The sequence below is a fragment of the Bactrocera neohumeralis genome, chromosome 4 (assembly GCF_024586455.1).
Source record: "Bactrocera neohumeralis isolate Rockhampton chromosome 4, APGP_CSIRO_Bneo_wtdbg2-racon-allhic-juicebox.fasta_v2, whole genome shotgun sequence".
NCBI lineage: Eukaryota > Metazoa > Arthropoda > Insecta > Diptera > Tephritidae > Bactrocera > Bactrocera neohumeralis.
In genome coordinates this window covers 76,230,110-76,245,062 of record NC_065921.1, presented here as the reverse complement: position 1 = coordinate 76,245,062, position 14,953 = coordinate 76,230,110, and the positions used below count along the sequence as shown (strand labels likewise).

General features: G+C 35.6%; 1 protein-coding gene across 3 annotated transcripts in view; it reads left to right on the top strand.

The window, feature by feature from the left end:
• The window catches only part of LOC126756492 (uncharacterized), a 233,361-nt gene that overhangs the window by 97,680 nt on the left and 120,728 nt on the right, over window positions 1-14,953 (top strand). For 2 of the 3 annotated variants that reach the window (XM_050469579.1, XM_050469578.1), the window contains exon 4: window positions 9,327-9,437. The exons of the other annotated variant lie outside the window; for it this stretch is intronic. The gene's annotated coding sequence lies outside the window, so the exon portion shown is untranslated. The remainder of the gene's footprint in view (window positions 1-9,326; window positions 9,438-14,953) is intronic. 3 annotated transcript variants of the gene reach the window in all.

Genomic DNA, 14,953 nt, shown 5'->3' with positions numbered 1-14,953 from the left:
CAACCGTTATTCGACTGCTTGCTCAGCTTCCTTAACAACTTCCTGCTTTGACGGAAATTTTATCAATTTGCATAACAAACAGCGAGTGCTTGTGGGCGCTAAGTGTCGCATTATATATGTAGACACACGCACACATACCAACATACTTGTATTTTTTTAAGACGAAAACAAGTAAAGAAAATGCAAACTCAGGCCGCCATGCTTGCAAGGCCAGCAACTTCTCGTCTCCACACAAGGATTGCTGTGTCTTACAGGAGCACGTGCTTGTGGCTTAGCATGCCACAAAAAGTTACAACAGCAACAATAATTGTCAACGAGTTGTGCTAACAACTACCAGCCCTACAAATGCCTTCTAATGATCACGCCTGTTGTTGTTGGTTTCACTGCTGTGCGGTTAGCAATTCGTTTGTTGCAACTTGTGTGGCAAGAATTTCACTTGCAACACGCAACAACAAACAGTGTGGCTTTTACAGCATTTTTGCATATTTTTGCTTCAGCAAATTGTTTTTTTTATGTTGTTGCTATTGTTGCAGCAGTTGTTTACATGTTCACATTACATTGTTTTTGTTATTGTTTACATTTGTTCTTGTTGCATTACTATCTGTTATTTGTAAATACGTGGGAAGCTGTTGCATTTAATTTGCATTGCAATGCGACAGTAGCCGGCTCGCCACGCTCCCTACTCTCTCCACTCTCTCTCTGCACACAGTGTCAGCGGTCGAGCGTATTGCTTTGTCATCTGGGTGTGGTCGAATCGCCTGCTCCGCCATGGTACACCATTTGTGGCGTATATTTCTGTGACATGCAACAGTTTGTTGGCACTCACTAAAAATTTCATTGTTTCTCTAATGCCGGCATTGTTGTGGCAGCTCACAAATTTTCGCATGCAAAACTTTCAACTTTGACAACAAATGCTTGCTGTTGCATAAATAAGTGTTGCATGGCAGTTTGTCAGTGGCGTGTTGCATAGTTGCGTAACTTTTAAGGCGCTATTTGGTAATAAAATCATTTTGAGTGAATTTGTGAGTGAATATCAACAAAGACATTTGCCTAAAAGCTTTCGGCAGCTCTACTGAATATGCATAGAGTTCGTGAGGCAATTAAATTTTTTTGGAAAACATGATAGTTTCGCCTGAAGTGATGAAAATCAAATGCAGCGAAGGCACTACTAACAAATAACAAATATGAATTTATTAAAATATTCAAAATCACTCAAGTTGATAACTGAAAAGGTATTAGTTAGTGTCACTCACTTGGAACGTACCGCAATTTCTAATGTTTTCAATCTAACGGGAAGTCTAAAAAATAGATATTTCTGTATCTGTATTTCTGCATTTAAATTGCAGCTGAGTAGTATTCCAATACAATTCTGTATATATCTGCTAAAAATTTAATATTGGGTAGTCCAAAAAACAGACGTATGTATTTCTAATCAAACTTCTACTTATTTTCGCTTTATATTAAAAATTAATTTCAATGAACCAAATATGTACCATTTTTTCCGCTAGAGACATTATTCCATCAGTGTAAAACTTTTCTGGTTTTTCAGCGAAAAACTACGACAAGTAATTTTCATGTTCTTCTCTTGATGCCAACTTCACTCCATTAAGGAAGTTCTGTATTGACCGAAACAACTGGTATTCCGATGATGCAAGGTCAGGCCTATATGGTGGATGCATCAAAACTTTCCAGCCAAGCTCTCCCAGTGTTTGCCGAGTCAAAGATGTGTATGGTCTAGCGTTGTTCTGATGGCAGACGAAGTCCTTTCTGTTGATCAGGTCTGGTCGTTTTTTTCGATTGCTTGCTTCAGTTTAATCAATGTAGCTGGAGCAGCTCATAGTGGATGATTCCTTTCCAATCTCAATAAATACTCAGAATAACATTGCGAGGCGTCAATCTTGGCTTTGCGATCATTTGTTGAGCTTCACACTTTTTTCACCGAAGTGATGAACAACGACAAATTAAACAACTGAGTTGAAGGTTTAATCGATAATCAGCATTCCGTTTTATTTTGTGCTTTCTTAAATACTAATATTTTGCTTTCTTGCAATAACTTAAAAATAAATGCTTGCGTAAAAATTCTTAGGAAATGTGTCTTGTGCATTTTGCAAAGTAATACAGTTAATAAAGTTTTATACATTTTGTTAACTGTTGCATTTTCGTTAGCGGAAATGCACTTGAATGAACAATAAATACAAATTATTAAAATTCTTCGGAGTTGTTGACTGTTGCATTTTCGTTAGCGAAAATGCACTTGGACAAACAATTCTTTGGAAAACTCAATTAATAAATATTCGTATTCTTTGAAAATAGTATTCTTTATAACACTTCACCACGCTCATGATCTTTTTTGCACATTTTTATCGTATTTGATACATTTTTTTGCCTCCTGCTACCATTCGTTTCAGAAATGGTTCGATTTCGTTTCGTTTCAGCAATGAATATCAGAAGTTAATTCGGTCCAATAAATTTTTCACAGAGATTCGAGATGCATCTTTAACATCAAACTTTCCAGAATGGAAGCGGGCGAACCATTGTTGTGCTACACGAACTGATACAGCATCGTCTGCGTAAACTCGTGACTTACGTGGCTTTCTTCCCTTTTTTATACAATAATTTCAAAATATACAAGTATAATCATTATTTTCACTCATTTTTGAACAGCTGTAACTTTTTTTCAACTTCCGCAAATTTAATTTTTATACCCTGAACAGGGTATATTAAGTTTGTCACGAAGTTTGTAACACCCAGAAGGAAGGGTCGGAGACCTTATAAAGTATATATATTAATGATCAGTATGTCGACCTGAGTCGATTTAGCAATGTCCGTCTGTCTGTATATATAAGAACTAAAACTTTCACATTTGACAAGATATATTCATGAAATTTGGTTTTGATTAGTTTCTAAGGCAACAATGTAATCTCCGAAGAAATTGTTCAGATCAGTTAACTATAGCATATAGCTGCCATACAAACTGAACGATCGGAATCAAGGGCTTGTATGGAAAACTTTCGCATTTGACGTGGTATCTTCTCGAAATTTGGCAAGAATTACTGCTTAAGGTAACAATATAATCTCCAAAAACAAGGGTAAGGTTTGACACTTTTTTTTCCCATTTTTATTTTTATTTTTTTCTGAATACAAGATCTCAAGAGTATTGTGTTAAAGTTTTAGGTCATTCGGAGAAAAACTAACGAAGTTACAGCAGGTTGAATAACGGTACCTCTAGTTTAGGTTTGCGCGCCTTCCAGCTACCTGCGCTGAGCGGTAAAAATTTTGAATCGATTTTCCCAAATATGTCATTTTTGAAGTCGGTAACCAGCCTACAGAAAAAACTACTGCATCGATCGTTTTGAAATTTTGCACACATATTCTACATATATATAGCTCTCGAATGACGTCGAGTTTTTTAATTACTAACAATTTTACAACAACAAATAGGTCGATTTTTTCGTCTAAAATCGTCATTTCGGCTCTAAAGTGGTACCAAAAATTGAAAAATTGAAAAATTAAAAAGTAACTCGACGTAAATTGAAAGATAAACTAATAAACTAAAGAAAGCATTTTGATTTTTTTGGTTTCAGATGATTCAGTGATGCTGCAGGCACAAAAACTTCCTTTCGAGGTGCCTGCAGAGATCGACGACAAGTCCGTTATTCCTCGCTATTTTTCGATAAAACTTTGCTTAAGTATCCTTCAAATGTTGTACTTTCATATAATAATAAGTAAAATAAACATACAGCAATAATTTTTTCTAAAAAAATTCATGAAAAAAGGTCTTTTTTCGACGAAACAAACCTTACCCCTCCTTAAGTCCAATGGGCAAGAAAAAATATTTAAGACGCCTTTAATAAGCTCAAAAAATTACACTACTCAACAAATTTGAAGAAAAAGTTCATAACTGTGGTTCTAAGAGGTCTGTGGGGCATTTGAGGTGTACTGATTATGAATCATAGTTCAAAAATTTTCCATCACGTACAGCTGTTTTTGCTCTTTTAGTAAATTGTGGTAGTTTAAGCTTTACAACCCTTGAAAACAACACAAAAATTTCTAAAAATTCTAAAAATTTTTTTCAATTTTCTTACTCCCGAAAAGTGAGCACTTCAAAAGGGATGTCTTCCCAGGCTGTGTTTTCTTTTCATTGAATTGTTTTTTGTGGCGGTCCCAAACCCAGCGCACAGCCAGCAGGGGATGTTTCGCCTTCTCATTAGCGGATGTTCTTTCAGAGGATACTTTCAAAGACCGGAAGTCAAATTTTTCCTCAATTTGAAATCCTAAATTTGAAAAACAGCTTTCAACATTACAATCCTCAAATAACTATAAATTAATGATGTTTAAGCCTATTCGGTGTTATATACCATACATATTCGAATTGAAAGTTCAGTCCAAGGGAAGTAGCTCACAAAAAATATAGTAAAACCTTATTAACCGGAATCAGCAATTTCCCCAATAGCTTGCATTTACTGGAATTTTAGTAACCTCAATTACAATTTTTTTTTTCATAATTTGTAAAATATAATTAATTGATTATTCTTTAATCAAAAAAAAAAAAATAATTATTTGCATAACATAATTAACGCCAACATTCAAAGCCTAACAACCGTGCCATTAATTAAACAGCAAAACTGTTTGCATGCTTCGCAATAATTGACGTAACAGCCCGAGGAGAAAAGTGAAAGGCACAGCCATGGCAGACAACAACAAATAACTAACAATAATTGACAGTTATTAATGGCAACAAATTTGTCGGAGAGTTATAAAGTGACACAAGCAAATTGCTAGAGATGTGCTTGCCAAGAGTTGCTCACGCACAACAGGAGCGCACAGTGTAATTGATAGCTTAGAACTGTAAATATATATATAGACAGATTTATATCTATATATATATATACAATAAATATATATATACAGACAAACATAAATGCATGCATATATACAAACTACTATGACATAGACGTAGAGAAATTACTGTTTAGCAAGGTTACGTATACGCAATGTACCACTGCCCTATAATATACTATGAACGTAATATAATACCAGTGCAGGACTTTTGGGTTGATACTTTCCTATTAAAATGCATAATAGGCACAATTAAACGACTAGGCTTAGTATATTATTAAGGTTATGCAAATAATTGCGAACATACATACAAACATATACAACAATAAGTAGCAACATATGGCAAATAGCTACCAGCAAATACCGAAAAGAGCAGCAAAGTGCAATTCTGACCTCCCACACACTTTCACAAACAGATGCCAGTACTCAAATACACACAGAAAGATATACAGTTATATGGCATACCCAATTAACAAGCGCAAATGCGCACTACTAATGCAGGCAATGTGCGAAAATTTGCATCAAATGCCAAACAATTGGCAAATTGTTGACAGCAACAACAGCGGCGCAAAACACTTATACACAACATAGCATATACGCGAATTTGCATTAGAAGTTGTCTAACTGCCTATGAGCGCATCATTGCTGACAACGTCATGTACGGAAACCACATTGACGTGCTAAATAATAATGAGCCGAAAGTAGCATTAACCGCAAGTGAGAGTGCTGCGTGAAATAGCGCTGTATGGTAGTGAGCAAAACTGCTAGCTGAATATGCGCTGAATTGGCAGGGTGTCAATCAAATGCGTGTTATCAATTGTTTGTATGCCAGCTGTGATCCGCATGTGGTTTGAGTGCATGCTGAATGCGTGTATGCCAAGCTGAATTATTGTTTCATGTACATATATATTAGTAAGAACTTGTAATGCAATTTTGTTTGCAAGCAGACACAGTTGCGCAATGGCTGAAAATATAACAATGCTAATATCAAATTTCAGAAACCTGTTCTAATAATGATTTGAGTGATTATTGCGTCCGCTGAATAACAATTGTGTAAGCGGAATAGTAAATACGAAACTCTCTATGGCTGGAACTACACTTTTAGTAATAATTATGTCCGCTGAATAACAACTGCAGCAGCTGAATAGCAAATATAGCCTTTCTTTGGCCAGAAGTTGACATATAATACTTTAGTGGTCTTGCTGAATAAGAATTATATGACATAGTTTTCAATATCAAAGAAGAAATTGATTTACTTAGCCGAAAAGACATCGAAAAATAAGTATAAATCGCTTGCTATCAAAAATTCTATACTTGGCTTTCGTCTTAAATTGCTCAGTGTTGCTGACAAATGCCGTATGTGAACTAATGTATACTAGGGAATTGTAAGTATAAAAGGAACTTCAACTATGATTACTTGATACAGGAACATACATAAAAAAATTATAAATGCAATTGAACTAATTTTTTATTTTTATTTATTTAATATTTAATAACAACAAAGCATTCGAAAATACTCCAAATTTATAGGATTTATAAAACCATGCCTACGCTGAATTGACAGACAGTGTTCCAAATTGCATCTCATGCCTCCAAAAACTCTTTTAAGTTAACAAAACAAAATTTCAAATACGCTGAATTTGCGCTGAATGACCATATGAACGTTTCTGAGTAATGAAGTATTCCTAAATACTCAATATTCGTACGATTAATAAAACTGTTCCTGTGCTGAATTAATGTACAGTGTTGAAAATTTCCTTTAATGATTCAAAAACTGGGTTGAGTAACCAGAAACAAACTTAGTGTGAGCATACAATCGCTGAATGACTAAATTTGATTTGCCCGTAAACTTTTTGAAATTAGGTATTTTATATATTCTGTTACACCTTACCTTTTCGATGTTTATTTCAACATTATATCAAGAATGTTCCTGATTAGTAATCAAAAGTTGAATGCGCTGAATTGGTAAACGGTGTTCTAAATTTATTTTTGTGACACTAAAACAAGAGCGGATTATGATTTAGTGACAGCTGTGATTTGCTACAAAATTGTATGAAAATGGGTGTTTGAGATATTCTGTTACACCGTAGCTTTAACATAAACATAGTATCATGAACAGTCCTGATTTATTATTAGTATTCATATATTTCGAAACACTCTAATTCCTTACGTTTAACAAAACTTTGAATACGCTGAATTTGATAGACAGAGTGCCAAATAAAATTCTGTGCTACTTAAACTCGATTTGGTTAGAAAAACACATTTTAGTAGTGCTGAATAAGCGCTGAATAAACAAAAATTTATATTTGATCAGTAAAATGTTTGAAAATAGCGCTGAATGTCCAAAAAAGCATGAAAAAACAGTAAAATGTTTAAAATAGCTATTTTAGATATTAATTTTCATCATATCCCAGAAATAAACCTAATTTCTACAGCCAATCCCTTAAAAACTAAGCTGAATAAGCGCTGAATTGTAATTTACGTAAGCACTTTGTCCAAAACCACATTCTGCACTTTTTAAATCCGCGCTGAATAAAAAATTCTTCAGCTGAATTAGTGAGATTCATTCGAAATACGTGCTGAACTGAGCTGAGTAGTTAAATATGCGCATTACATGTATCAGCGACGTGTCTGTGCCACACAGGTTAGCACTTTGCCCACCACTCAGTGTTTTATATGCTAATTAAATAGCTGCATGCGTGATTTGAATGAGATTTAAGCTAAAATGCTGTAACAAATCGTGAGTTTTTCCGCATTGTTTGATATCACTAACTGCTATATGCTTTTCACGCGCTTGTAAGCGCTAATCTTTATTGATATCTGCCACATAGCGGCAATGAAGCGACGGCAAACACACATTTTTATGAACTCGGCGACAAAACCGCTATGTGGATGGTGTAGAGTATTGTGTGTGGCATAATATGCGCTTGCACTCGGGCTGCAGCTTACGGCATTTCCATTGCAGCAATAAAAATAATGGCGGTGTGATCCCGCCGGCTTTCAAAGCAGGCAATAAAAATAGAGTCGTATGTAAATTTATATGGAGAAATGCATTTTTATTTTGGTTGCGGGCAAATTCAGCAAGTACCCATAGCATTTATGTAGATTTTCGCTGCATTTAAATATTCCATTTCGTTTTAATGCGCCATTCTTGCCTACTTCCCAAAGATATTCACTATTTGCTTTTTCACTGGGATTTTCGTCTGATTTTTTTTTTAAATTTTTTTTATTTTTTCGTGGATTTTATTATTTTTTTTTTCTGTTTCTCCTGCATCCTTTTACCCAGGCACGTTTGCTACGTTTTCCACATGCACAGGTGCAAGGATCAAGCAGCTCGGCAAGTGCTTGTTTTATCTCTCGCACAGGAATTTCGCCATACGTTTGCGAGTCATCGCTTCTTCTAATAAAATTGACTTTTCTATTATTTTATTTCATTTTTCGGTGATTTAGCATTTTTAAGTGAATCTCACGTGCTGCAAGGATATCGCTGTTGGTAATGCAATTCTGCGCAGAACTCCTATGTGATTCCGTTATGCTGGAAAGTAAAACTTTTGCATTTTTATGCATGCAAAATGCGCTTTAAGTTGGCAGACTTTTAATATGACTCAATATGCATTAGTAGCACTTGAGTTTATTGAAAAACAAATAATGAAAATGACAAATAAACTCAAATCTACTCGTAGTATACTAAAAATTTTGTTTCAGTTATCAAACCAAAATTTAAAATCCGCTGAATATGCGCTGAATCGTCATACGAACGTTGGTGATGGGTTATTAAGAATGAGGTATTCCCAAATCCTCTAAATATATTTGTACGACTAATAGAACTATTCACGCGCTGAATTAATTTAAACCTAATGCAAACTTACTTTCAGGCTTCAAAAACTCTTTTTAGATATTAAAAAAAAATTTAAAATGCGCTGAATATGCGCTGAAGGACCATAAAAGAGTTCGTGATTGATTATTAGTAATGAAATATTCCCAAATGCTCTTTATTTGTTCGATTAATAGAACTATTCATGAGCTGAATTAAAATACAGTGACGAAAATTTACTTTTAGGCTTCAAAAACTCGTTTTAGTTAGCAAAACAAAATTTAAAATGCGCTGAATATGTGCTTAATGATCTTATGAACGTTGGTGATCGGTTATTAAGAATGACATATTCTAAAATGCTCTATATTTGTACGATTAGTAGAACTATTCATGCGCTGAATTAATATACAACGGTGAAAATTTAGTTTCAGGCTTCAAAAACTCGTTTTAGATAACAAAACAAAATTTAAAATGCGCTGAATATGCGCTGAATGACCATAAAAGAGTTTGTGATTGATTATTAGTAATAAAATATACCCAAATACTCTAAATTCATCCGATAGGATACCTATAATACCTATATGTACCTACCTACATACCATATTTGTTACTACTTCGTTGTATAAGATGTTGTTTTCCATTTCATCAAAACATTATTTTTTTTTCCTTTCAGTGCCTTCATGCATTTACTTTGTCGATCAGCAATTAAAATTTGGCGTCAAAAACTTATTCGCAACTCGTAGTTCATTATGAGCTGTCGCACGATGACTTCTAGATTTTAAAGGTAAGATAATTTGCACTATATATTTTCCTTTATTTTACATCGTTGAAAGACACAGGGTGACAGATATTTCCATAAATAAAACGTATATTTCGGTTCTCTCTGTTAGCAAATGATTATGAGAAACGGTTACTGGATTAGGTTAGGTTAGGTTAATTTGGTTTGGGCCTTTGCGATGGCAGATGCAGTTCAGTTACTATATCCATGAGGAATAGTTTTTGGTCCTTTGCAATACCAGATGAAGTCTCTTTAGATGAACGTACGACCTCTCTGCTTTGGGATGCCTCATTGAACGAATTTTAACACCAGATGCTGTCGACGTAGTTCCTTCCAGTGTATCACCAGACACCAAGAGATGCTCCATTGTTTCCCCAGTGCCTGGCAAGTGCATTAAATTTTCCAGTTTAGCTAGTGCCTTGTCAGATCCATTTCCTGGCAGTATTCTCAATAAGTCATCCCCATTTTATTATGTTTCAGCTCCGAGGCTTTTGTCAATGCCAATATGAAAGACTTCTGATCTACCGTTTGAAATGACTTTTGCAGTTTTGCACCCAGGTCTCGTTCAATCTTTTGAACGCTGCCTTATTCTTAAGTCTGGACAGTATATCCGTTTTCCCGCACCAATTCCAACGTTCATTTTCGAGCCATCGTGCGCGTAACTAACATACCTTTACGAAAGCCGTCTTTTTCAATGTTTACTTTGAACTTTTCTTCCCAGCTGAAAAGTGGGCGTAGTTTTCAACGAAGAGGTCTATAGGTAGCAGGCTTAGAACCAGTTCAAGAGCCGCCGTTGGAGCTGTTCTTAAAGCTCCCGTTATGCACAGTAACGATCCTCTTTCCATTGGCTTCCGGTAGGTGGATTTTCCGTCCTTGTATTGAAAACTATTTTATTAAATAAACTAACTCCACAAAATTTGGCACAACTTATTATCAGAGGCACTGCTGCAATCTTCAAGTATATTGTTCAGATCGGACTACTATAGCATATAGCTGTCATACAAACTGTCCTATACAACTGAAGTCTTTGTATGGAAAACTCTTTTATTTGACGAGGTAGCTTAACAAAATTTGGCACAGAATATTATCTAAGACACTGCTACAATATTCGAATAAATTATTGAGATCGCACTACTATAGCATATAGCTGCCATACAAACTGACCATTGAAAGTGAAGATAAGGAGATTTTTATAGCTTTTTATACAATAAGAAATGCATCAGTACAGCCAAAGTTTAAATTTTTTCTTACTCCTACTTAATATTAATCCGTATAATTGTATAAAGTATATTGCACTGCACCTTAAGCTACATTATAATGGATGTTTGACATGACGTATGAGTAACCTGCACTACATAGTGAAATGTATAAATTTTATGATTTCAAAACATTTGCATTTCAGCGACCAAAACATTTAAAGCCTTCGCAAAAGTATGCAATTTGTATGGAATTTCACTTTAAGACATTTCTCCGCCCAAAACACACGCCACTAACTGGATTACTGTTTCTAATATTCACGCCTTTCGCACAGCAACCGACAGCGCCTTGCAAATGCTTAGCATTTCCATCACAGCGTGTGATGTGGCGTGCCAAGTCACAGCTTCGAAATGTATGTAATGTTAGGCTTTTGCTGACACTTACGTGACATTCCTGCCAACTTAAGTGACACTTTTTGAAATCTACCGCAAAAAAATAAAACGTAAGCGGAAAACCGGCAGAGCCGCAAACTGCAAACAAACATGTGCACACATTTTGAATAGTAATAAACAAACACACACATACCAACGCTGCAGCTGAGGCTGAGTGTAACGCTATGCGGATGACGATGATTGTGCAAAAATGGAGGAAAACAACCAAATCTCCTGCAAATAAACACTGCAAAACAAGCGAGGGTAGGAGGTTAGAAAGGCGTGGGTATGAAAATGCGAAAGAAAAAACAAATGTGTTTATTTGAAAAAAAAGTAGGAAATAAAGGCTGTGATAACATGTGAATTGGCAAATTGTATGGTAAATATTTTGAAGTGTGAGGGGGCTAGCATTGTATAGTAATGGTTGTGTACGCAATAGCCAGTTAAAAAAAAAGCATTAACTGCGGCTACAACCTAGCTGTAATACCTTTCTTTCCTTTCTTATGTGCATATCTGTGGCCAACGCACAGTTTTTACATTATTTGATGTTAAGAAGCTTCAAGTCGCATTAAGGTAACATAGTAAGGGAAATATAATTTTTATGAAGATCTTCATCTTGAGTTTTATTGAACAATTTGCATGGTAGATATATGCTATAGTGCTCCGATCTGAAAAATTTCTTCACAGATTGTAGCTTTGTCGTAAGTAATAATCCGTGGTTAATTTCGTAATGATATCTTGTCAAATGAAAAAGTTTTCCATACAAGAATTCAATGTTGCTCGGTCAGTTTGTATGGTAGCTTTATGATAAAGCGGCCAGATTTGAAGAATTTCCTTTAAGATTGTACCATATCTTCAAATGATAATTCGAGCGAAATTTTGTAAAGATAAGTCTTAAAATAAAAAAGTTTTCCATATAAGAATTTAATTTTGATATATCAGTTTGTATTGCAGCTATGTGCTATAGTAGCGCGATCAAAACAATTTCTTTGCAGATTGTAGTATTGTCTATAACAATAATCCATGCCGAATTTCGTGAAGATATCTTTTCAAATAAAAAAAGTTTTCCATACAAGGGTTGAATGTTTGATCGATCAGTTTGTATGGTAGCTATATGCTAAAGCAGCCCGATCTGAAAAGTTTCCTCACGGGTTGTAGGATTGCTTCAAATAATAATTCATGCCAAAGTTTGTGAAGATATCTCATCAAATGAAAAAGTTTGCCATACAAGGTTTGGATTGTGATCGATCAGTTTGTATGACAGCTATATGCTATAGTTGTTCGATCTTAACAATTCCAACATATGTTGCATATACAACTTAGGCAATAAGCTGTACCAAATTTCGTGAAGATATCTTTTCAAACAAAAAACTTTTCCATATAAAGGCTTGAGCTCAACTGGTTGGTTAGTAGGGTATTCCGGACTTTATTCGATTCGGGAAATAAAAAGTTGCCTTACTTCCTGATTCCAATGCAACTTTTTGTTTTGAGATCGGATTGCATCTTCAACCCCAACTGGGACTCAGAGAGATTGTACGGATATTTGCCAAACACAGGACATTTCTGTCTAAATTTAAATTTAGATTCAGACATTTTGAGTTCTGTGTTCTGTTGAGAGAATATAAGTGATAGCACTCGGCGAAATCAACGACAAGAGTGAAGGAACTCGATGAAAAAATATTTGTGTGGAGACCTATCCGAACGTGTCCTTTGGCATAGGTGAATGAATGTGAGTGATAGCACTCGGCTATTTTCACCTTGTGCTGTGGCGCCCGATATCTCGGGAACGGTTCGTCAACAAAAAATAAGCTACAATTTCGGTAGCAAATGACGTGAAAATAACATTTGTTTTAGAATTTTGCCATGAGATGCGTATTTCAGGCGCTAAAAGTTTAACGATTTTAGGCAAATTTGTATCAATTAACGCGATCTCAAAAAGTTGCATTGGAATAGGAAGTATAAGGCAACTTTCCCGCACTATTAGAAATCTCGAATCGAAAAAAAATCGACCCACCCTATTGGCGCTATGGCAGCTAATGCTATAATGGTCATATCAGCAGTTACAAAAAGAAGCTTTTTGTAAAAAAAATAACATGTGCAAATTTTCAGTTCGATAGCTCAAAAGCTCTTTAGCATTTGTATCAATTAACGCCAAGAAATTCCTTAATAGTTTTGAATATCCTGAGAAATCTGTGACTCACTCGATTACTGGATCTGCACACTATGCGTCAAGTCTTCAAGCCGTGTCGCGATCCCTTGAAACTGAGCTGCTTTTGCTCTTCAAGCCAAACAGCTCATTATAATTGATATATTTGGCAAAGCAATGAGCTAATTCGCGATTATTGTTTAAATAACACTTAATAATCCATAGTAAAAATTTATTCAGCATTTACTTAAGCTACACACTGTTATATTAAAGATCCTACAAGTACTCAAATTGTATACATACATACATACCAGTGCTCACATTCCGGCACCAAATCAGTTATTCATACTCAAACGTGCATATTTTGTTAACCTTTCTCTCACTCCTCTCAATTTCATTGGTGAAGTTGAAATGTTGGCATCTGATGAGAGCACGTCAACACACAGTCATCAACGGAAATAAAAGCAGCAAACGACAAAAAAAAATAAAAATAGGCAAACAAAATGTGAATAAAAAGTTGAGAGCTTAAAGTGGGTTGTGAAAGAGTTTATTGCTGTGCCAGACACAAATCTAACTTGGAATGCATGAGACTGCTGCACCAGGGCATTTGCTTGGTTTTAAATGAAATCGGATTGTTTTGAAATGAAATTGAATTGAGTAAAAACAGAACCTGAACAAGAGCTGGACTAATGTGGGCTAATTGATTGAAGTGATGCATACTTTGATACCCGCTATAACCACAACCGCGTCTTGTAATACCTTTCGGAAAGCGCAGATGACCCTGATTTCACTTAGCCGCACTATTACCTTTTCTGCGTATACCTTGCGCTGCTATTCCTTATAAAGTAGCCACGTACATAAGCCCTAACTGGTTCATTTTAGTCAGGGCTGCATTTCTGCTCTGCCGAGGTCCCCCAATATTGCCCATCTTTCTAGTTATTGCTGCCGTGACCACAGCCACTTTCTCACAGCTTTTATCGATGTGAGGCTTGTAGTTAAGACGCGCATTTATCAACAAATCTCCATATTTTGAGGACTTCTCTGTGAATGTTTTATACCCAGCGTATACCCAGCAGGTAGGTAGAAAATTTTCCCTGCTTCAGTTTTCCGTCCTGGCAGCTGGAGTTTCGTTCTCGTAAGCCATTCCTTCTTTTTTCTGCTGCCTCATTCCACATTCTGTCTATTCAGCTGATTTTATCGATACAACCATACTGAGTTATCATCAGGTCTTCATCGTAGTGTACGGTATCCAGGACTGAGCATTGTGGTACTCTACCGTCAGTACGTTGTGTTGTGGTCCATCTTCTTTTCAACATAACAGCAACCTATCCAATAGGTAACTAGAAATAATTTTAACGAAATAGAGTGTCATTTTTTCGAGTTCCACTGTTCTTATAATATGGGGCCAGTTAGCCGAATTAGAGGCATTTTTTATATCAATCGCATTCATTAGTGCCATGCATCCACTTCGCACCTTCTACTCGTATAACTTTACTAGCGACATCAGTTGATTTTTAATTGCGTGAATTATTCACCTCTTTATGCGAATAAATTATGTTGATTCTTTTTCAAGATGTTCCTACGTTCCGTGAATACATATAATTCACTATGATTCCAACGTGTCGAGCATAAATAGTGGTTGGTATGAGCTTGGATTCCCAGCTAGTTTATTTGGTTTCTGCATGAAGACCAGACGCTGCCTCTTCCAAATTTTAGGGAACAATAGGGTGTCATAAGCACTGCGTAAG